A 24,854-nucleotide genomic window follows, 5' to 3' on the forward strand; every position below is an offset into this window, starting at 1 on the left:
AGCAACTAGGCCCGTGAGCCACAACTGCTGAGCCTGCGCGTCTGGAGCCTGTGCCCCGCAACGGGAGGGGCCGCGATAGTGAAAGGCCCGCGCACCGCGATGAAGAGCGGTCCCCGCACCGCGATGAAGAGTGGCCCCCACTTGCCGCTAATAGAGAAAGCCCTCGCACGAACCGAAGACCCAACACAGTCAAAAAAATAAAATAAATAAATAAATAAAGTAGCTATTAAAAAAAAAAAAAAAAAAAGAATGAAAGACACCAAATCAAAAGAAACTCAATAAAGCTCAAGTTGAGAAACAAAAGGAAATTCACACCAAGACAAATCATGGTGATCAAGAGAACACAGACAGAAAATCTGAAAAGAAGCCATAGGAACTAACTAACTGGTTAACAGTGACAGTGAAAGCCAAAAGGCAGTGGAAAGAAAATGTGCTGAAAGAAAAAATATTCCAACCTAAAATTCTACACTGTTATTGATTTTTTAAGGCCACAAATCCCTCCCATTCCTTAAAGCACATCCCTTTGAATGTGACATTGTCCGTCTACCCATAAAGAGATGGAATCTAATTTCTCCACCCTTTGGAATGTGGGCTGGGCCATGTGACTTGCTCTGGTCAATGAGACACTAGCAAATATGACAACAGAAGCTTGAAAAGTACTTGTGCATTGGAGCTTGCCACTGCTTTTTTTTTTAAAATAAATTTATTTATTTTTGGCCTCACTGGGTCTTCGTTACTGCACGTGGGCTTTCTCTAGTTGCGGCAAGCAGGGGCCGCTCTTCATTGCGGTGTGTGGGCTTCTCATTGCGGTGGCTTCTCTTCTTGCGGAGCACGGGCTCTAGGCGCGCAGGCTTCAGTAGTTGTGGCATTTGGGCTCAGTAGTTGTGGCTCGCGGGCTTAGAGTGCAGGCTCAGTAGTTGTGGCGCACGGGCTTAGTTGCTCCACAGCATATGGGATCTTCCCGGCCCAGGGCTCGAACCCGTGTCCCTGCGTTGGCAGGCAGATTCTTAACCACTGCGCCACCAGGGAAGTCCCTATATTGTTTTCTGAACCCAGCTACCACATGAAGGCATTTAGCCTCGCCAGCTGAGAGATATGAGAGATATGTTGCCCAGTTCCTTTCTCACCTTACCAAACCACCAGACATATAAGTGAGGTCATCTGGACTGTCCAGCTCCCAGCTGACGTGACAAGCGACTACAAGTAGATGAATGAGACACCAGGTAGATCAGAGACAAGCCATCCCCTTGAGCCCTGATCAAACTGCTGACCCACAGATTCATGAGGAAATAGTTGTTGTTTTTGAGTCATTAAGTTTGGGATGGTTTGTTAGTCAGAAATAGATAACTGACACCTAGACCCAGCAAAAAATATCTTTTAAGAGTAAGGTAGAATAAAGACATTTCCAGACAAACAAAACCTGACAGCTGGCCAGCAGGAGACCCTCACTAAAAGATATTCTAAAAAATGTATTGTAGGCAGAAGGAAAGTGGTCCTAGATGGAAGCTTAGAGAAGCAAGAAGGTATGAGGAGCAAAGAAAGTACTAACTAATGGGTAAATCTACAAAAATATTGCCTTTGTAACACAATAATAATAGTATCTTAAAATATTTTTAAAATTCAATGCCAGCAACCAATTCCAGGCATTATAATTTAATTTACCTGAGACCTCTGGGTACTGATATTTTAAAAATCGCCCTAGGTGCAACTAGAGTTTAGAATCACCGACTTAAATACGCCTGTATATTTAATGTTGGCATTAGTGCCCACCTTCCTCCCCCTTTTATTTGGCTTGCCTTTTTTGAAGTTACTGACTTGTGATTCTGCATTAAAATAAGCTTTAAAAAATGTATTGTCTCTGTAATACAAAGTGGCTTACTTTCAGAGATACTAAAGGCCTAAAAAACAATTACTATATAATTTCTAATTATTTCCCATCAACAGGATACTACTATAAATTCACAGGGTGTTCTCAGCTGCAAACACCCAAGAAAATTGCAGGTAAGGCTAAAGCTAAACTGGTTTTCTGGTTAATGTTCTTCTACAGTATATTCAGCAAAATAGTAACTAACACAAAAGACCAGTCTGCAGGCCATCTGTTAACTAACAGTAACAGATCAGGATATTGTGCTACTCAAAACACTATGTTAACTGTTGATTTTCCTAAATTGCTCTGTTGACCAGATATGGATGATGGTGCTTATTATCTAATTCAAATTACAAATCTCAGAATTAAAATAAATCCCCAAACAAATCCTTTAATGATTAAAGATTTCCAAAATAATGAATTTTGGCTGCAATATCCAAAGTAAAAAGGGGTGGAATCAATATAAGGAAAAAGAGGGACTTCCCTGGTAGTCCAGTGGGTAAGACTCTATCCACATTCCCAATGCAGGGGGCCCAAGTTCCATCCCTGGTTAGGAAACTAGATCCTGCATGCATGCTGCAACTAAGAAGCCCGCATGCAGCAACTAAGAAGTCCGCATGTCGCAATGAAAAAAAACCATCCCACATGCTGCAAGGAAGATCCTGTGTGCCGCAATTAAGACCCGGCACAGCCCAAATAAATAAATAAATAAATACATAATTTTAAAAAACCTATTTAAAAATTTATATAAGGAACAAGAAAACAATGCACCTAACAGTTAATATAAGTGAGTAAAATATATGAACCATGCCTTACTGATTTTAAGATGAACCATTATTTTATGCACCACAGGGGGGGAAAACTGCCAATTGTAATTATGTCATAAAATTTAAGATACATCCTGATTTCCAAAATGTTAATGTGGGGCTTCCCTGGTGGCACAGTGGTTAAGAATCCACCTGCCAATGCAGGGGACACGGGTTCGAGCCCTGGTCTGGGAAGATCCCACATGCCGCGGAACAACTAAGCCCGTGCGCCACAACTACTGAGTCTGCGCTCTAGAGCCCGTGAGCCACAACTACTGAAGCCCGTGCGCCTAGAGCCCGTGCTCCACAACAAGAGAAGCCACTGCAATGAGAAGCCCATGCATGGCAACGAAAAGTAGCTCCCGCTCACCGCAACTAGAGAAAGCCCGCACGCAGCAACAAAGACCCAATGCAGCCAAAAATAAATAAATTAAAATTAATAAATTTTTTTAAAATGTTAAGGCGAAAAATAAAAAGTGTGTTTCAGAATCAATAAAATATGATAAATGACAAAGCATTATAACCAGGTTTTTTTCTTTTATAGCTCTACTAAAACTTTTCTATTAAAACTCTCAGCCAGGGACTTCCCTGGTGGTGCAGTGGTTGAGAATCCGCCTGCCAATGCAGGGGACACAGGTTCGAGCCCTGGTCTGGGAAGATCCCACATGCCGCGGAGCAACTAAGCCCGTGCACCACAACTACTGAGCCTGCATTCTAGAGCCTGCGAGCCACAACTACTGAGCCCATGTGCCACAACTACTGAAGCCCGCGTGCCTAGAGCCCATGCTCCGCAACAAGAGAAGCCACCACAATGAGAATCCTGCACACCACAAAGAAGACCCAACACAGGGCTTCCCTGGTGGTGCAGTGGTTGAGAATCCGCCTGCCAATGCAGGGGACACGGGTTCGAGCCCTGGTCTGGGAAGATCCCACATGCCGCAGAACAACTGGGCCCGTGAACCACAATTACTGAGCCTGCGCGTCTGTAGCCTATGCTCCGCAACAAGAGAGGCTGCGATAGTGAGAGGCCCGCGCACCGCGATGAAGAGTGGCCCCCGCTCGCCGCAACTAGAGAAAGCCCTGGCACAGAAACGAAGACCCAACACAGCCAAAAATAAATAAATAAATAAATAAATTAAAAAAAAAAAAAAAAAGATAAAAAAAAAAAGAAGACCCAACACAGCCAAAAATAAATAAAATAAAATAAATAAATTTATTTTTAAAAAAACCTCTCAGCCAAACCAACCACACCACCCAATTTAACATCAAAATACAGCCTCAAAGAAATAACACACTCTATGCAGTAGGCAAAGGTATCAGTGAGAAAATGTTGCATCTATGAAGAAATGGCAATATTCAAATTCATTACCATTCCTAAAGCAGCATCACAAAAATGCACGCACCAAAGAGCAAGCACAAGAGTAAGCACAAGTACCTGCGGGGGTGCTGTCTTTCTGTCTCAAACCCCAAGCTAGTTTAATTAAAGTCCACAGTGTCATGTGTACAGATTCTGATTAATAGAAGTCCACACCAGATGCAACTAGAGATTATCACACTAAGTGAAGTCAGAAAGGGAAAGACAAATACCGTATGATTTCACTTATATGTGGAATCTAAAATATGACACAAATGAACCTATCTATGAAACAGAAGTAGAATCACGGACATAGAGAACAGATTGGTGGTTGCCAAGAGGGAGGGTGTTGTGGGAGGGATGGATTGGGAGGTTGGGGTGAGCAGATGTAAGCTATTGTATATAGGATGGATAAACAACAAGGTCCTGCTGTATAGCACAGAGAACTATATTCAGTATCCTATGATAAACCATAATGGAACAGAATATTAAAAAAGAATGTTGGGAATTCCCTGGCGGTCCAGTGGTTAGGACTCCGGGCTCTCACTGCCAAGGGCCCAGGTTCAATCCCTGGTCAGGGAACTAAGATCCCACAAGTCGCATGGTGTGGTCCAAAAAAAAAGTGTGTGTGTGTGTGTGTGTGTGTGTGTGTGTATATATAACTGAATCACTTTCCTGTACAGTAGTAATTAACACAGCATTGTAAATCAACTATACTTCAATTAAAAAATTTTTTTAAAAATTTTAAAGTCCATATCAACTATAAAAACTAACAAATTTGGTGAATTCCTATAAAAATGAAGGATATGTAATGAGATACAGCAAGACATTTTTCTTACTGAAGGTGATGGTAATTCAGATGGATTGTAAACCATTTAAAAAGAGTTGCACAAAATAAATAAATAAAAATAAAGAGTTGCACATACATTATATATTATAGTCTAAAACAAATTTGTTCTGTAAAGGGACATAGAGTAATTATTTTAGGCTTTGTGGGCTACAAACAATCTCTACAGTCTTGTGGTATCTTCTTTTAACCTTTTAAAAACTGTAAAAACAACTCTTACCTCCAGAGACATACAAAAACAGGTTGTGGGCTGGACTTGGCCCGTGGGCTGTAGTTTGCCAATTTCTAGTCTAAGATACAAATGGGCATAAAGGAGTGCTTCATAAAACAAGGTTGTGAAGAAATTACAGAACTGATCTATTCTAGATTTCAATTTAATAGCTATTTAGTAATGCTTTAACAAGAACTGCTAAGCCAAAAAACAATGAAGCTTACTGAAGATAAAGTTTATTTTTTATTCTTTTCACTTTAAAATATAACTGACAACATTCTGTTTACTCATGATCCTGAATGAGTACCTGAAGAAATATTTTATTTTTATTTCTTGGAGGAAATCATGTACCAATTCTGATTTAGAAAAATAGACGTCAAGATATTATTGAGGGCAAATTTCTAATGACTCCTATCATACTTTATACATGGGACCCCACCCTCCACAAACCTGGGCTTCAATATAAATACACAAAAAATAACTTTTAAAGGATTATCCTATTCACTTTTGCTAATAGCAAAGCCTATCCAGGCTCTGATAACCATCAAGAAGGAGAAGTAAGTCTCTAGGACTAGTGAAAAGCCAAGCCAAGGCAAGAGTTTTTTTATTTGTGCTGCCTAGTATGTACCTGTTTATAGAAGAGAAAATAAATTTACTGCTGAGTTTTACATAAATGGCGTTTTCAGTAGTTATTAAGAGAAACTTAAAAACTGAATGCCAATTCAGGAGGGTCTCAAATTAACCAGACATACACCCTTAGCTGTTCCCACGCAGAGTATAACTTTTCCAAATTTAAAAACCAGATTCAGGGACTTCGCTGGTGGCGCAGTGGTTAAAAATCCGCCTGCCAGTGCAGGGGGCACGGGTTCGAGTCCTGGTCCGGGAAGATCCCACATGCCATGGAGCAACTAAGCCCGTGCGCCACAACTACTGAGCCTGAGTGCCACAACTACTGAAGCTCGCGCACCTAGAACGTGTGCTCTGCAACAAGAGAAGCCACCGCAATGAGAAGCCCGGGAACCGCAACGAAGAATAGCCTGCGTGCAGCAACAAAGACCCAAGGCAGCCAAAAATAAAAATAAATAAATAAATAAAAATTAAAAAAAAAATAAAAACCAGATTCACACAAGTTCTAAGTAAATCTATTCTGATAGTGTTTGAATCACAAAGGAAATCATCACCAAAAAGTAGACTCTAGAAATGTTTTCTAACGAAAGAACTCTGCAGAATTAATGTGGGTCATGACTGTGGATCCAGAAATGCAAACGAAACATAGCTAGAAGACTGTAATCTATAACAGAAATATAAAAATGAAAATCATAAAACACAAAGGGGCGATCGATAGTTGCTTGAAGTAGTCTGGCTTCACACTGAAACATTCTTACAGCAATGACTTAGACTTGCTCCCCATTCTCTGTTAAAACTAAAAAAATGAGTAACACACAACTTTGTGGATTTTTGTAGGTTTTTTCATTTGTTTGCTTTTATTTTTTTTAACTAATCAGACCTAAGTAGCAATGAATTTTATCTCTTTTTTAAGAAACTGTTTAGTATATGAGTATGTTGATTACTCAGGATTGATGAATGAGACTGAGACAAGAATGAAACAGACCAAAATTGATCTCATTAGAGTAGGTCAAAGCTTTCTGTAGAACTTGGCCAATTAATGCCACATTCTAAAGCCAATGACTTGTATGAATCCTGTCTGTGGTGCAGCACAGTCTATTTTATCCCTTAGCTTTGTAGGATTTCTTGCTCTACAAAGTTCAATTTCAGAGTAAATACTGTTAAGTGTGTTTTATGAGGACAAAATGTAGATAGTTTATAAGAAATCAATAGATAATGTCTAACAAAAAAAGAGAACAATGTAAGTATTCTAACTTAAAAATTAGATAAATACAAAAATAAAGAACTAAGAGTTGAAAGTAGGGAAAGCTAAAATAGGATATTACAGTTTTCCATTATAAACCTGGTTGTGCTCTGACTTTAATTTTTATGTATTATAACTATATATGCATTACTGAATAAGAAAAGGAAGGGAAGAAACAAAATCCATATGCCTGCCAGGACATATGGAATCTATGCGAACGTGGGAGCATTTTCTGAAGATGTACTCCTAATTCTACTCTGCTGTGCTTCAGTACACAAAGAAAGTTATCTGGTCTAGTGATGCTGGTTTTGTTTTGTTTTAATTCCCCCAAAATACCATTTGCATAGATTATCTTGAATCAACCAGCTAAAACAAGATTTAGGAAAAGACCTTTGAAACAATGTTTTTCCAAGATAACATGGTCTAAGAAGGCATTTCAGTAATCTTTAAACTAGCTGAAAACGGGTAGATGTGTCCTGAAAGTTCTGCATTTATTAAGATCCAGTTCTTAATAATCCACATAAATGATTTGGTATTCTGAATCAGAGGGTTCAAGGCTGCCCCAGGAATGCTGAATAGCAATACTGTACCAGGATTTGAGATATTAAATGCATAAACTGTTTTAAAAACTCAAGAGATCGTCATTTAAGGATATTAGCAAAACTTTTCCAGAATAGTTGAATCTCGTGCTGCACCACTGTCCAAAACACGTATCTAAATCCTAAAGGCTATCACATTTTAAAGATGCTAAATCAAAAAACTAAATTGAAAATGTTGCTCTAAATGGGGTTAAGAACAAACACCAGTTAGGCTTTTCTGGGCCTATCAGGAAAATGGGAGATACAAGGGTTGGGGAAGAGAAAAGCAACAGTTCATCATAGGAAGTACTTAAGAAGCAACACCACACTTATAATAAATACAACAAAGTTTTTGTTTTTTAATCAGGCCCCATTTTTTAAAATTATAAGTATTGTTAATATATGTTTAGCTTTTTTTTCCTAATGAGTGACAGGCTTGTACTTCACATTATTTGCAGTGATGTACACGATATAATCTTTTCCCAAAATTTCCAACTAAGAATTACTAATTAAGAAAAATAATTATGAAATATATACAATGTTTTGTGACCTAGAAGTGAGCAGTTAACCAACCTGAGATAAGGAGATGCTTCCCGTTCCACTTTACCATGTTCACTTTTAGAGCAATTCAGTTAGGTGGGATTTTTCTGTCTGGTTACATCACCCAGTAGCAGTACCTGGGGAGTCCTTTATTAAGAGGTTTTTGAAAATATCAACTAATGCTTGTGAACAATAAAATGTAAAAAACTTCAAAAATTTTTTGTTTGCTTTTGAACTGATATGCTGTTGGTGCAATAACAAAAGCCAACAAAATTGCACTTCCAGGAATATTATCTACAACAATATGAAACTACATAAAAGCAAGGCTATTCACTGCAGCATTGCTCATAACCACAAAATACAGGAAATAAACTCTCATGCACAGGAGAGTGGCTGAATAAACTAAGGAAGATTTCTATGAATTGATATAAAGTGATTTCCAAGGCATAAGGTTAAATGAAAAAAAGCAAAGTACAAAAGAGTATCAAGTATGCTACCTTCTGGGTAAGAAAGAAGGGGAAATGAAAAGGGTGGAAGGATGGGAATGGGGTAAAAGGTGTAGCAGGGAGGCAACTCTGGAACCATGTTATTTTTAGTGACTCAAAATTTTATTTACTTTTAAAAAATATTTATTTATTCATTCATTCATTCATTCATTCATTCATTTATTTATGGCTGTGCTGGGTATTAGTTGCAGCATGCAGGATCTCTTAGTTGCAGCATGCCAACTCTTAGTTGCAGCATGCATGTGGGATCTAGTTCCCCCACCAGGGATCAAATCCGGGCCCCCTGCATTGGGAGCACGGAGACTTACCCATCGGACCACCAGGGAAGTCCCCAAAAATTTAAAAATAAGAATGAGGGAAGGCAAAAATGCAATTCAAAGAAAAACAAATGAACCTAACTGTATTTCAAATGAATACCATAACCACAGGGGAGAGAGAGGAAGGAAGAGGGAGATTCACTTTAGTGGTTTATAAAGACAGTATTTTGACTTTATATCCTCAGTGCAATGACAAAAAGAGCTATAAACAAATACTGAACCCTAGTTAGTAGGTTTGCTTTCTCATAGTGACATAGTTTAGCATTCTGAAACTATTTTAAGTGTATTATATGATTCAGCAATCAAATAAATAATTTGTGGATAGTAAGAACCAAGTTTTTCACTGTCATGGAAGGAAATTATAAACATGGAAAGGGAGAAAGCTAGAATGAACCTTGTGGTACTGGAGGCATCAATATGAATAAAAATCAGCTTTTAACATGTTTGTCTACATATATATATACACACAGATATGAATAGATGTCTGTGTATATACACATATGTGTACGTGTGTGCATATGTCTATATTAATGCATGTATGTAGATGCACACACACTATACAGTTTCTAGTTCTGTCTGCTGAAGCAATGACACATGAGTAGCAATGAGCACATCTAGCACCCAGACCTTGGCTTCTAAAGACCACTCTCCACTAAAAGGAAACAGAGTTCCTTAGAGAAGTGGTTGATTCCAGGTCTGGGACTAGAAAAGTACAAGATGAGCCAGGAAAACTTCTAGTCTCTGGTCCGACATGTAAAGAGCTTGGAAATCGTCCCTCCCACCCTCACGATGAGAAAAAAGCTGAACAAACTGAAAATCAACAACTCTTCTGAAATCCATCAGACCTGAAGTCACTCGGCAAACTGTTGCCCCAAAATCGGAGACAGGTGAATACAGGGAATCGCAGTTTACTGGAAGCTGAAGCCCAGAAGCAGCCCACTACTGGAGCCAGTACCCACAGCAACACTTACACTGTTACTGACAACTGCTCTAGTGTGGACGGAAATAAACTTTAGCATATATAGTCAAATGACTTTCAACAAGGGTACCAAGACCATTCAATGCGGAAAGGACAGTCTTTTCAACAAATGGTGTTGGAAAAATTTAACATCCTCATGCAAAAGACTGAAGTTGGATCCTTACCCTACAGCATGTACAGAATTAACTCAAAATGGATGAGACCTAAATGTAAGAGCTAAAACTATAAAATTCTTAAAAGAAAGCATAGAGGGAAACCTTCATGACATGGAATTTGGCAATGATTTCGTCTATATGATGGCAAAAGCACAAATAAAAGAAAAAATAGATAAACTGGACTACATCAAAATAAAAAACTTCTGTGCATCAAAGGACACAATAGACAGAGTCAAAAGGCAACCCATGGGATAGGAGAAAATATCTGCAAATGAGTTATCTGATAAGAGTTTAATATCGAGAATACATAAAGAACTCCTACAACTCAACAACAACAAGAAGTAACCCGACTAAAAACTAGGCAAAGAACTTGAATAGACATTCCTCCAAAGAAGGCATACAAATGGCCAATAAGCACATGAAGATGCTCAAATCAGTAATAATCAGGGAAATGTAAATCAAAACCACAATGAGATATCACTTCACATCCATTAGAATATTATTTAAAAAATAAAAAAATAGGGAATTCCCTGGCAGTCCAGTTGGTAGGACTCAGTGCTTTCACTGCCACGGCCCAGGTTCAATCCCTGGTCGGAGAACTAAGATCCCGCAAGCCACGCAGCATGGCCAAAAATAAATAAATAAATTAATTTAATTAAATTTTTAAAAACTTAAAAATAACAAGTGTTGGAGAGGATGTGAAGAAATTGGAACTTTGTGCACTGCTGGTGGGAATGTAAAATGGTGCAACCACTGCAGAAAACAGTATGGTCATACATTCAAAAAATTAAAAACAATTATGATATGATCCAGCAATTCTACTGATACTTCTAAGTATATGTATATCCAAAAGAATTGAAAGCAGGGTCTCAGATATTTGTATACCCATGTTCATAGCAGCATTATTCACAATAGCCAAAAGGTGGAAGCAACCCAAGTTGCTTGATGGCTGAATGGATAAATAAAATGTAGTCTACACATACAATAGAATATTATTCAGCTTTAAAAAGGAAGGACGTTCTGACACATGCTACAACATGGATGAAACTTGAAGACACTAAGTGAAATAAGCCAGACACAAAAGGACAAGTATTGTACAATTCCACTATTATATGAGGTACTAGAGTAGTCAAATTCAGAGACAGAAAACAGAATGGTGATTGCCAGGGGCTAGGGAGAGGGAGGATGGGTAGTTATTGTTTAATGGGTATGGTTTCAGTTGGGATGATGAAAAGTTCTGGAGACGGATGGTGGTGATGGTTTCACAACAATGTGAATATACTTAATTCATTTTGAACTGTAGACCTAAAAAATGTTTAATAATGGTAAATTCTATGTTACATATATTTTACCACAATAAAAAAAAACGGATGACACAGTTTTGGGTTCTTTTTGAACTTGTATGTTGCTGGTACGATAATAAAACAAGCAGTTGGGTAGATGCCAAGTTTGAAAACAAACTATACATGGGACTTCCCTGGTGGTCCAGTGGGTAAGACTCTGTGCTTCCAATGCAGGGGGCCCGGGTTTGATCCCTGGTCGGGGAACTAGCTCCCACATGCATGCCACAACTAAGAGTCTGCATGCCGCAACTAAAAGATCCCACAACTAAGACCCGGCACAGCCAAAATAAATAAATATTTTTTTAAAAAAAGAAAAGAAAACAAACTATACAAAAACCAGACACTCCTTGTTTGCATTAGTGGCAGAGAAACTTAAAATAATTTAAGTTTCTAATTACTCATAGCCAATAAAAAGTTACTTTCTTTTTTCATTCAGGATTTATTGAGCATATAAGAGGCACTCAGCTAGGAAGGGGGAATACAACAGTTGTGTTGCTGTGAGCATGCACATACACCCAGAGCCTAAGAGGCCAGGTGCTACTAGTCAGACACAAAATCAGGTGACACACTGTTAAAGTTTAGGCATTATACGACGTATTGAAAAACTTCTAGCTGGATAGAGAAGGTTCACTCTTGCAGTCCTGACGTTTTGCATTCCTAAAGCTGTAATTCTTCTTTACGGAAGCTACTATGGTGCTTTTCCCAACTGTTCTGCATCTATTCCAGAATGGCATTTAAACCATTTTTTTGGTCTACTTTCCTATAGGCAACCGGGCTTACTAAATATTATTTGTGGGGCACAAAGCCCCAAGTGTTTGGCTCCACCCCAAAACTACCTTTCAATACTAAACAACATGGTGACAATTTAGTAAATGACTACACAATTATTTTGAACAATAGGGATAAACATCTCTATTTACTTTCACTGAAATTTAACTTAAGAATGGAAAAAAAAAAAAGAATGAAACAGTTCTGAGGAAGGAAAAAAAGAAGAAAAGCAGAATAATCTTTACTCTGTGGGTTGTAAGTTAAACCTAAGACAGCAACTCTCTTGGGAACTGGTAAGGTCTGTGAAATTCAAAAGGGCTATAGTCTTTAAGTTCTCCCAAAAAATTACAAATCATGTTTTCTGACACCAAACTGATTTGAATCTCCTCCTCCTTTCTTTCTTTATGAGCATTTATATTTACCTTCTTACTCACCAGCATCTCCTATCTTTTACCTTCTACTTGTTCCTTCTCTCTGCCTTTAAACTAAAATGAATTTCCTTAATCTTGAAAAATCTTTATTTAACTGAGACGGTCTCCCTTCCAGATATTCTCACCTCTTGTCACTATCACACTTCTGAAATAGACTAATATAGTTTCAAATAGTCCAAATCTGGGTTCTACAGAATCTGTTCTATCTCTGTTTTACAAAAACCCACACCCTTTTCTCAGTCATTAACCTTAACTGTGTTACTTACCCTAGTGATTACTACTACCTCCTTTCAAATGTCCCTTTCCTTGGTTCCCACAACTAAAATTTTCCTCCTTGGCCTCCACAATTAAATACTCTTCTAAATCTTCTTTTAACTCTCAACCATTCCTTCTGTTCCCTGTAATTCGCTCAACAAGCTTCTTTCCAACCTTCAATTGTGAGCATTCCCCAGGGCTCAGTCCTTGGAATCATACTCTTCTATTTATACATTCTTTAAGAGGGCTCAACCATTTTCATACCTCCAACTACAGCCTTTTAAGCTGAATAACTAAAATTTAGATTCAGTTCAAGATCTAGTTCCAAATTTACACCCTCTTACTGGAAATTGCTTGACATGCCTGGCTGTCACTTCAAATTCAACACAAGCTAAGAATTATATATTTTTGGAGGGAGCCTAACAGTTAAACTTTAACCTCTCTTCACTTGGTTAAATTCTACTGTTCCTTCAGCTCAGCCAACGTCTTCTCAGGAAAATATTTCCTGACTCTCTGATTAGCCAAATGTCCACATAGATCTCTTTCAAAGCATTTATTGTAGCTATAATTTTCCATTTATTTTGCGATTCTTTAATGGCTGTCTCCTCCACCAGACGGTAAGCCCCACGAGAACAAGGATCATGCCTTTTAGGAGTAGGAGATGAGTGGTATGATAATCCCCATATTCCCAATACCTACCATTAAGTTTCAGACATGTAGTAAATAACAGTTACCCAAAATCTGGCAAATGAATGAACAAAAGCACTCAGTTTTTCCTAAGTAATGAGTATCCCTTCAATCCCATTGCCACCTCCATTGCTACAAGTCCACTGTGGTCCACAGTTTAATTACAAAAGCACCTTATTCAGTGAGTTCCTTCAGATCTTCCTTACTTCAATCCACACTGACACAAAAATAATTTCCCATGCCATTCTCCTACCCAGTAATATTCAGTGACTTCCTATTTCCCTCAAAAACAAATCTAAGCTAATGCAGACATTTCACTAAAGAGCTCAATTTGCCAAGGACAACTAATGTCAGCTGCTCAGGGCAGTTCTCCCATTGGCCATGGCAGTGAAAAACAATGACTCATTCTTCTCTTTGACTCTCCTTTAAGTTCCTTGCAGACCTCCACCAGCATTATTACCTTGAAAATGTTCCTATTAATTGCATCACAAAGGCCTAACATTAAGTAACCAAGTTTTGTTGGCAAAACATTTACAAACTATCTCTTAGGGTGTTCCTCACAAGGTATGATTAATATTATTATTTATAACACTGTTATCAAGTAGAGTTTCAGACAGCTTCATTTTATAAATTTGTCCTTAAATTCCAATGCTCACAGATTCAAAATTCTAAATAAAATTATGGCAAATTAATTTAGCTATCTAAAATAACAGATGAACTCTGGTTCAACATTAGGAAAAAAATCTGTTAAAAAAATATAGCCCATTAAGAAACTTCAAGTTTCTTTTTCAAGGGATAGTTTGTGTACAAAATAAAATTTACAAAATATATACCTAAAAATAAGAAAAATTTCAACTATAATGTGTTATCATGCTATGATACTAAAATCTTTATGAAATATAATCGTATGTAATACAATCAAGTGGCTTAGTTTCCCTTCTTATTTAAGTCCAATCATTTAAACTGGGTTTTCTAAAGGTAAGTATAAGACAGATTATTCACATCATTTATAGTTAAGAGCCACATAGAACAAAATATTAACAAGCTTTCAAAAGATTCTTTATTTTCAAAACACATATAACACTTCTAAGTGATTTAATCACATGTCTGCAGAGTTTTATGCATGCTTCAATACAAAGAACTTCCTGAACTGAAAAACTGCATTATTAAAGTTAGAGTACCTCTGAATTAGAAAAAGCATAAACAGAACAAGATGGTGGACGACAGAGACAAGGAAGGCACAGAGAGATCAGAACAATTATCAGGTCATTAGGATGCTGCCCTAGTGAAGGAGAGCTACATGATCTGATTGCAGAGGTAGAGGAAGAAGAACCCACTGGATACAGTGAATTTGAAAAATTTCTTCCTGATGACTGAAGTACTACTGGAAAGAAGATACAGACCAATTCTGGAAGATCTCCTTCTTCAAGCTTTTGAAGTATTAGATCCAGCTAAACATGGGTTTCTTTCTAAGGGAGAACTGATTAACTATATGACTGAAGAAGGTCAGCCTTTTTCTCAGGAGGAAATGGAAGAAATGTTGTCTGCTGCAATTGATCCAGAATCAAATTCAATTCATTACAAGGACTATATAACAATGATGGTGACAGATGAAAATTAAACACTCTAAAGACTTCATTTCTTTCTTTCTTTCTTTTTTTTTTTTAATATTTATCTATTTATTTTTGGCTGCACCGGGTCTTAGTTGCAGCATGCGGGATCTAGTTTCCCAACCAGGGATCGAACTCAGGACCCCTGCACTGGGAGCACAGAGTCTTACCCACTGGACCACCAGGGAAGTCCCTCTAAAGACTTCATTTCTAATTGAAAGGATAATGTTAAGAATTGCTTGTCCTTATACATATTCCTGTAAGCACAGTTTTAGTCACATCCAAGTTTTGGTATGTAATATTTTTATTATCATTCAGTTCAAATTATTTTCTAACTCCAATTGTGATTTGTTTTTTGGGGGGTTACTTAGAAGTAGTGTATTTCATAACTTCTAGTTACTTTTTTGTTACTGATTTGTAGCTTAACTACAAGTCAATAAACACACTTTGTATAATTTTAATACTTTGAAATTTGTTAAAATTTGCCTTATAGCACAATATGGTCAGTTTTAAAAATGTTCCAAGTGTGCTTGAAAATAATTTGTAATTTAAAGTTTTGGAGTATAGTGACTATATATCTGCTTGTTGAATCAAATTTGCTGCTCACGTTATTTAAGTTTTTCATATCCTTGCTAATTTTTTTTTGTGGGTGTCTCCTGGTTCTGAAAGCGGTATCCTCTATCAGTGAATGACATCAGTATGTTAAATCTCCTAATATGATAGTGAATTTCTCTATTTTTTCCTTGTAGCTCTGTTGCTCTATATAAGTTGAAGTTAAGTGCATACAAATTTAAAACTTCCTGGTAAATTGGACTTGTTGATATGAAGTGCCCTTGTTTATTTCTAGTAATGCTTTTGCTTTCAAGTCTACTGCATCTGTTATTATATAATTTCCTTTTGGTTTATATTTGCACAGTATATCTTTTCCAATTCTTTTACTTTCAACCTTTTTGTACCATTATGTTTTATTTTTTTAATAAATTTTTAAAAATTAAAAAAAAAAGAAAAACAATCTTTTAACCTTATATTTATATAGGAATATATTAACAGAAGTGTTCCAAAATTGTATGAAATTCCTGAAATTCAAAGATGCCCTGATATAATGTTATCAGTCCTAATTTAACAATTTATGTCACAGAAATAAACAGATCTGTGTGTTAATCCCATTATAATGATCTCTCATTAGGTCTTTAATAATAAACATTTTCAGGAGGGAGGGACAAATTGGGAGATTGGGATTCACATATACACATTACCATACAGAAAATAGATAACTAATAAGAACCTGCTGTATAGCACAGGGAACTCTACTCAATACTCTGTAATGGCCTATATAGGAAAAGAATCTAAAAAAAAAAAAAAAAAAAAGGTGGATATATGTATATATGTAACTGATTCACTTTGCTGTACACCTGAAATGAACCCATTCTGTAAATCAAGTATACTCCAATAAAAATTAAAAAAAAAAAAAGAATTGCTTGTCCTTAATTTCACACTTTATAATTCCTACATATGCTAATTAATGCCTTGTGACAACAATTTCAAGATACTTTGTTTTTTAAAGGTGATCATAACAATTTAAAACAAATTTATTTAGTATGTCTAGCCTTATGGAGTGACAAATTGCTAATTATTTTTAAACTATTCTTAAAATATTTAAAAAAAAAAAAAAAGAAAAAGCATGGGGCTTCCTTGGCGGCGCAGTGGTTAAGAGTCTGCCTGCCAACACAGGGGACATGGGCTCGAGCCCTGGTCCAGGAGGATCCCGCATGCCGCGGAGCAACTGGGCCCGTGCGCCACAACTACTGAGCCTGCGCTCTGGGGCCTGCAAGCCACAACTACTGAAGCCCGTGCACCCTAGAGCCCATGCTCCACAACAAGAGAAGCCACCACAATGAGAAGCCCGCGCACTGCAACAAAGAGTGGCCCCCACTCGCCACAACTAGAGAAAGCCCTCGTGCAGCAACAGACCCAACACAGCCAAAAAAAAAAAAAAACTTAAATGCCCTCCTGGCAAGAAGCAGTCATTACAAATACCAACAACATTTTAACATATAGCCAATCATATTAAATTGACTCTTAGAAAGCTCCAGCTGACGGCCATCTTCTGAATCCAGGAAATATAGGCACTGTACAGCAAGAATAAACCTATGTCCAGACTTTAGCATGCCAATGGAAGTGATTTATCATCACAAAAGACTGATCTCTAAATCATCCAATGGAGAACAAAAATAATGGAATTTTAAAAAAAGTACACTAAACATACACATCAAAAGGCTGACAACATCCTATACAGGTTATTATTATAACTAAACTATTAAACAACTATTTTGGATGACGGAGGATACTAGCTCAGAGGAACAAATACTCTGCGTTTTTGCTACACTCTACTTGCTACGTTCTAATTGATCTAAAAAATGAATCTATTATTATCTCAATATAATCTATAAATCACCATTGCATGGCATCGTTAAACTCAGCAAAAGTTCCAACATATATCAGTTTGAAATGCCATGCCATGTTGCAGGGTCAGCCATTCAGGATACAGCTCAATTTCCCAAGCTTGGTATATCCTGAATCATCTGGAATTCCTTTTAGGTTACATAAACTTATAATAATGGAAAGGCCAGATCTAGAAATAGATGACCGTGAAAATAACATCTTCAGAAACTGAGGAAAAAAGCAAAGTCTAAGGATTTTGGCTCATCATAGCAGAATGAGCAGACCTGCTTCAGAAAAAGACACTGGTTTTCCCAACCACCTTGAGGAGGAAAAAAAAAAGACTAACACAAAATAAATGCAGTTGTTTTTAACTAAGATACAATTTCTCTTTTCTTTCTTTTTTTTAAAGTTCTGGCAGTAGGAGAGTGTTTTGTTTTTATTAAGCACAAGAAAAGCTATGAACTAAAACTGGAATACAATTTTTTCATATAGCTTACAGTAAATGTTTAAAACATATTTATGTGATAAAGCAAGTAGAGTAAAATGTTAATGGTAAAATTTTCGTGGTCGGGTATATGGGTGATCAATGCATGATTTTTTAAAACTGTTTCTGTATTTTTGAAATTTTCCATAATAAGGACTTACAAAAGAAAAAGAAAAAGCAGCAGGCAGGGTTTCTAATCTCTTGCCTGCCTGAAAACGGAAGACTCTAAAGCCCTAGGAAATAGAACCACAAGTTGGGAGGAACCAGGGTCTCCCGATCACCAGATGGCTGATAAGTCTTCCACAACTTCTCTTGTGCTAAGCCACTGGTAGTTTTGGGTTTGGTATGGCAGTTAGTTTTGCCCTAAATAATACATTAAGGAAATCTTTTATCTTCTAAGTTGGTGAAAGGCTTGGCTCAACCCAGTTACAAACAAGCTGACCTTGGCACAAAATGAAATTATACCTGTGGAACTCTCATACTAAGATAGTTTAGTCAACATGAGCAACGGGAAAAAAAAAGGTCTTTATCTTAATTTAAAAAAAAAGGTTAAACGGGTAACACATACATACAGCTCAAATATTTTTTTAAAAAATCAAAAATATAGGGAATTCCCTGGTGGTCAGTGGTTAGGACTTGGCACTTCCACTGTCGTAGGCCTGGGTTCAATGCCTGGTTGGGGAACTACGATCCCACAAGCCGCACGGTGCAGCCAAAAAGAAAAAAAAATCAAAAATATAAAGAATAGAGTGGGAAGTTTCCCACCCATTTTTTTTTTTTAAAAGACACCAATTGTACTTGAACATTTGTTACTTTTTTTTTTTTTTTTAATTTATTTATTTATTTTTGGCTGTGTTGGGTCTTTGTTTCTGTGCGAGGGCTTCCTCTAGTTGCGGCGAGCGGGGGCTACTCTTCATTGCGGTGCGCGGGCCTCTCACTATCGCGGCCTCTCTTGTTGCGGAGCACAGGCTCCAGACGCGCAGGCTCAGTAATCGTGGCTCACGGGCCCAGTTGCTCCGCGGCATGTGGGATCTTTCCAGACCAGGGCTCAAACCCGTGTCCCCTGCATTGGCAGGCAGATTCTCAACCACTGCGCCACCAGGGAAGCCCCATTTTTATCCTCCATTAGCCCTAATTTCTTCTGTACCCTTCTGGAGCATTCTAATGCAAATACAAGCAAATATTAATAAATATTATTATTCTTATTTTTCCCCTTTGATTGTAAAAAAGGTAGTATACTATACAAAGCGGTAACTTTACTTTCTTAATTTATTCACAGATCTTGGAGCTCTTTCCATACCTGACATAAAGAGTCTCTTTTCCACAGTAATACAATAGTTCATTGTATTGATGCACAAATTTATTTAATCACTTCTTTATTGAAGGGTGTTAGGTTGCTTCCAATTGTTTGCTATTACCAAAAAAAAAAAAAAAACTTCAATTAAATACCTCCTACACACTGATCATACTGTTATGTATAAATTTTCGTAAGTAGGATTGTTAGCTCAAAAGATAGATATATACATTTGCAATTTTAATAAGTAATTCTCAATCTCCTTTTCTAACAAATTCTTCTATTCATTTCCATTTGATAGGTCAGAAGTTAAACTTCAAGGGATGGTGATTTCTACTGCTCACAAAGGATTAATTACCAGAGAAATTGCCCCCATAGTAATTAACAACTAGACAAAATATGTGAAATAATAATTTTCAGTCACTGGACAACAGGCAGCATAAGCCCATGATCCCTGAGAGAAGTGAAACAATGTGAGCCTGACGATCACCCCATCTTACTGCCAGGAGGTGGTTTCTAGGCTGCAGCACAGAGAGGAGGAACCCAAACAGCCTCTAGTGTACTTGCTGAGTAGAGGAGAGAAATCAAAGTTCAGGGGATCCAAGGCAGCCAGAATTTGCAAGACAGAGAGAGTAATGGAAAGGAGAGCTGTACAAAGATCCCAGGAGATCTTCAGAGGGATCGCCCTGAGTCAAGTCCTATCCTATGTGTGTGCAGTGGGAAACAAAACACTGAAAAGCAAATACGCCAAATAATTCTTGAAGCTCACAAGGCAGGGAGTAGTTCATTCCCACCAACCAGAAAGGAGAGACCTCGCGTCCCAGAAGAGTCACATCTCAGCAGTAGAATTAAATTAGACATAGACTAAAGGCTGCTCTGGACTTGCCCTAACAAAGTTTAAAAGCAAGCCTCAAAAGGATCAAACTGATCTCCATATAACCTGTGTGCCAGACAAAATCTAACACTCTTTAAGGGAATTCAACCAAATTCAGCAAAGATGTAAAATGCACAATGACCAACACCCAATAAAAAAAATCACCACACATGCAAAGAAGTAGGAATGTGACCACCAGAAGAAAAATTAATCAGTGGAAAAAGACCAAGAAATGACAGATGATGAAATTAGCAGATGAGGACCTTTTTAAAACAGCTATTACAAACGCATTCAAGGTTGTAAAGGAAAATATGAACATAACGAAGAGAGAAATGGAATATATATGTAAGATCCAAATCAAACTTGTACAGATGAAAAATAGAGTATCTGGACAGATGGCACTAACAGCACACTGGAAACCACAGAAGAAAAGATCTATGAATCTAAAAATACAGCAATAGTAATAATCCAAAATGAAACAGAGGGGAAAAAAAAAACCCAACCCCACTGCTGGTGGGGAGAGGAGGGTGAAGAAAAGAGCCTCATGATTGTGAGACAATAGCAAGCAATTTAACCTGTGTAAGATTAGCGCCCAGGAGAGAACAGAAAAATTATTTTAAGAAATAGGGGCACACAGTATGTGTTCAAATATTTGTTGGCAGATTTAAATAAAAATGAGCTATAAAGAAACATTTAAAAATATGAAAATATATCATTTATGTAAATGTGAAAATTATCAGAGAAGCAATGTGGTAACATGGAAAACCAGAGGCTTTAAATTTAAAAAGGCTTGAGTTGGCGTCTAAGCTCTGTTTCTTATTACTTACAAGACTTGGCCAAATCACAATCCATCTGATTCTTGTGGTTTTCCTGTCTGTAAAATACGGCTGATATCTGTCCTATCTACCACATACCACTATCAAGAACTGCAAATGAGATTAAAAGGGTTCCATAAACTAAATGTTAGCTAGCAACTTAACTCAGAGTAACTAAATATTTAGGGAGAAGGTTGTTAGGTCAATACTCAATTTTTAAAAAGCAAGTATATTTGGTGAGTTCTTCTCCGACATTTATACCTGGTTCCACATTTCCCCTATTGTAAGAGAGGTAAGAAAAGTTTTTCAGAATACATTATTTTTTAAGAAACAAAACTCTCATGTCACCTTTTTTTACGCCAAATAATCATCTTGCTTATTAATTAACCCCTACAATGAGTGCTCAGTAAATATTTCACAAATGAATGAGTAAAAGTATGAAACAATCTACACTGGTTCTCTTATTTTGGTCCTAGGGGCAGATAAACCAAATGAGAAGCTGGGAAAAAAATTTCAGGAAGACTCCCACAGTGAAAGCCCTACACTAAAATGACTAAATTTCTCCTGTCTCTAGAGTTTAAGATGATACAAAAGGAAACAATGATATTGCTACAGAAGCATATACTGCTTACTCAAAATCTGAGCAAGATGAACAACAGATTGAACCATATGAAACTGCTTTTTATAAATCAAATATGATCAAATATTAGTAATTCTTATGGTTCAGTCTGCTAGTAAAAACAAGCCAGAAAACAATGCTTAAAGGAGAACTGGTAGGGGGTAGGGGCAGTGGGCTGTGCAAAGGGAAAGGTAAAGAGCAACAGTCTGGGGCAGAAACTTCTCAAATCACTGAATATAAAATCTTTGCCAACAAAACATTTACATAAAAACTCAACAGCTGTAACTGGCACTCTCTGGAAGCCAATACCATTAAATGACTTGGGGGAAAGGTAGCGAACAGTAGGATGTCATGTAGGGAGCTAGTGGGAAGCAGAGCTGGAGAATGGAGAAGCAGCCTGAGACCATGGGCTAAAGAATGTGAATTTGTTTCCAAAAGAGGAAGGGAACCATACCAATCTCTTCTGACTTCCGCTTTCACTGCTCTAATTTCTCCTGTTTCAGATGATACTTTCAAGTTGAAAATCAATATACAATTGTATAAATTCTTGAAACTTCTTATAATGATTTAAAAAAAGAAAACCAACAACTCTACAAACTAAAAGCTTTTATCTATACACATGTCAGTCAGGTTCTAATCTAGCAAATCAGAGTCTGAATAAAAGATTGTAGATTTTTTTTTTTTTTTTTTTGCCACACCAGGTGGCATGTGGGATCTTAGTTCCACGACCAGGGATTGAACCCATGCCCCCTGCATTGGGAATGCAGAGTCTTAACCACTGGACCCCAGGGAAGTCCCGAGATTGTGGAATTTTATCTATTTCAAAACTATTCAAAACTAACTCTACTACCTAATTACCTCAGAAAGAAGGCTTACATACTGAGAATATTTTGTGCTGTCCTTAATGTATGATTAATTTATGTATTTATACTTTAATATAGACTGTTTCATAGGCCAGATAATGTTCCCACCTTAGCAACACAGAAGTCCTTACATATTACTTTCCCTCTGAAAAGTTGCCAACTTCAGGAAAATTTAAGTGATTTTTATATTTATCTGGTTTTACAAAGGGCAAAAAGATAGCAATCAATGCCTTCTGTTTCTCAGCTGATAAAACAGCTGCTTAGTCATTCCATTCTACAGAGGGAGGATGTTTTAAGCAACAGTCTTCAGAAATAGAAGAACTAATTTTTTTCCTCTTATATCAAAAGAACAGAGATTTCCTGTGTTTGATAGGCAGTATATTCCAAATTTAGGCATCATTTAGGCCAAGAGAATGAAAGAACATTTGGTAGAACTGAATTCCTTTACCCAGAGAATTCACTCCTTTGCACTCCACAACCTCAAAGTGCACACATTTTAAATACCTGGTAAAGACTCTATGAAAAGTTTTTGACCTTACTACTCTTCAAGTAAGTTCAACTACAGTTTTCTTGAAGAAGCCTTGGAAGGATTATAATAAAAGGTGTGGCACATTACAATTTACTTCAGATTTCTCTTAAGACAGTGAACATAAAGCCATATCTTGAAGGACGCCATCTGCAACAACAAAGGGCAGAAAGACCACTGATGGGCAAGTGCAATTTGATGGATGCTCTATATATTTAAATTTTTTTCATCCTCTTCATAACCCCATGGGAGTGGTTTCATACCTCAATTTTACACATAAGAAAAGTGAAGGCTGAAGAGATAAATCTGTCCAAGGTCACAGTAAGTGGTAAGTGAGCTAGGATTTGAATCCAGGACTGCAGTTCCAGAGCCCACTCTTTTACCACTCACCACACTGCTCCTCCTATGATGAGCTCCACATGACTATAGGACCTTATCTCTGCTGATTATTTCATGTGCAACAAGTATGCACAGTAGACGGCATTAATTAACAAACGGCAGACTCTGTGCATGATTAAAACTCTCCATTACATTCCCTTCTCCCTCCTTAAAGTTTTTGTTCACTTTATGTTGTTTATCACATTACAGAGCTGATTTGGCCAGCATAGGAACTTTGGGAATTCTGTTAAGTGACTTGCAGTCTGTCTTTCTATGTTAACTTAAATTACAAATGAAACCTTCCTAGACATCAGAGCATTTTCTTTAAACATGATTTTTTTCTTTCATTTTTTTTTTGTAACTCTGCATTTGAATTGATTTATAACATACGCACATTCTCCTGGTTAATGTCTCTCACATATCATTTCACTTCACTGTTTATCTTCCTTATGATTTTAAGTATACATCACATTTGTTTTTTTTTTTTTAAAGGAACACAAAAATGTTTTAAGAGTTTGTTCTATTTTACAAGGATACACATCTAGGAATTCAACCAAGTACCCATTTTCACTGACTCCCCCTGTATAGAGTTATAATGTTATTCAAGGCTTCAATAGGAGAATTTATAGGTACTGTAAACACCATGCAGTCGATCTAACGTAATATTCTAATTTCAGTAAAATTATTAAAACTGAATGAAAATAAATGCCTGGTTCTCTTAATTCATTGTTTTTAGATTCCAGTCCACACTTCTTGTTCCTCCACACTCTATTTTAATGCAGATACAAGGGTTAGTACTGGCACAGTTCTGAGGGCCATCACTTGACATTCTTTCTTAAGTTTTAAATATATCTAACTCAATCAAATAAAGATGAGTCACTTACTGACTTCCAGTTTTATGAGTATAGCTCCTCTTAATCTGAAGGAGCTATTGTACCCCTTTACAACTCATAAAGTCGGCATGAGGAAAATGACATCCATCTATTAACCAGGCATTTTAAGGTGGCTAAATTAAGAATTTCATGATATGAACATCGATTTAAGACTGAAAAGCAGTGAAGAGTTTTTTTCTGATTCTCCCAACCATTTCCGCTACCATATGCGCATAGCATTTAATTTATCCTTCTCTTATGGTACTTACTACTTTATAACTTGTATTATAGTTTTAATAAAGATACTTCTTTCTTCTTCCAGATCAGTGCTGTCCAACAGAAATATAATGGAAGCCACATATATTATTTTATGTCTTCTAGTAGTCACATTAAAAAATAAAAAGTAAAACTAGCTTTAATAATGTTTTTATCCCAATATATCCAAAATATTATCATTTAAACATGTAATCAATATAAAAACTGAGACGGGAATTCCCTGGCAGTCCAGTGGTTGGGACTCTGTGCTTTCACTGTCGAGGTCCCGGTTTCGACTGCTGGTGGGG

General features: G+C 37.1%; 1 protein-coding gene across 1 annotated transcript in view; it reads right to left on the reverse strand.

Moving 5' to 3' along the window:
- GLG1 (golgi glycoprotein 1) overlaps window positions 1–24,854 on the reverse strand; it is a 155,840-nt gene that overhangs the window by 123,078 nt on the left and 7,908 nt on the right. The window lies entirely within an intron of this gene.

This window comes from Balaenoptera ricei, chromosome 19 (assembly GCF_028023285.1).
Source record: "Balaenoptera ricei isolate mBalRic1 chromosome 19, mBalRic1.hap2, whole genome shotgun sequence".
Classification (NCBI taxonomy): domain Eukaryota; kingdom Metazoa; phylum Chordata; class Mammalia; order Artiodactyla; family Balaenopteridae; genus Balaenoptera; species Balaenoptera ricei.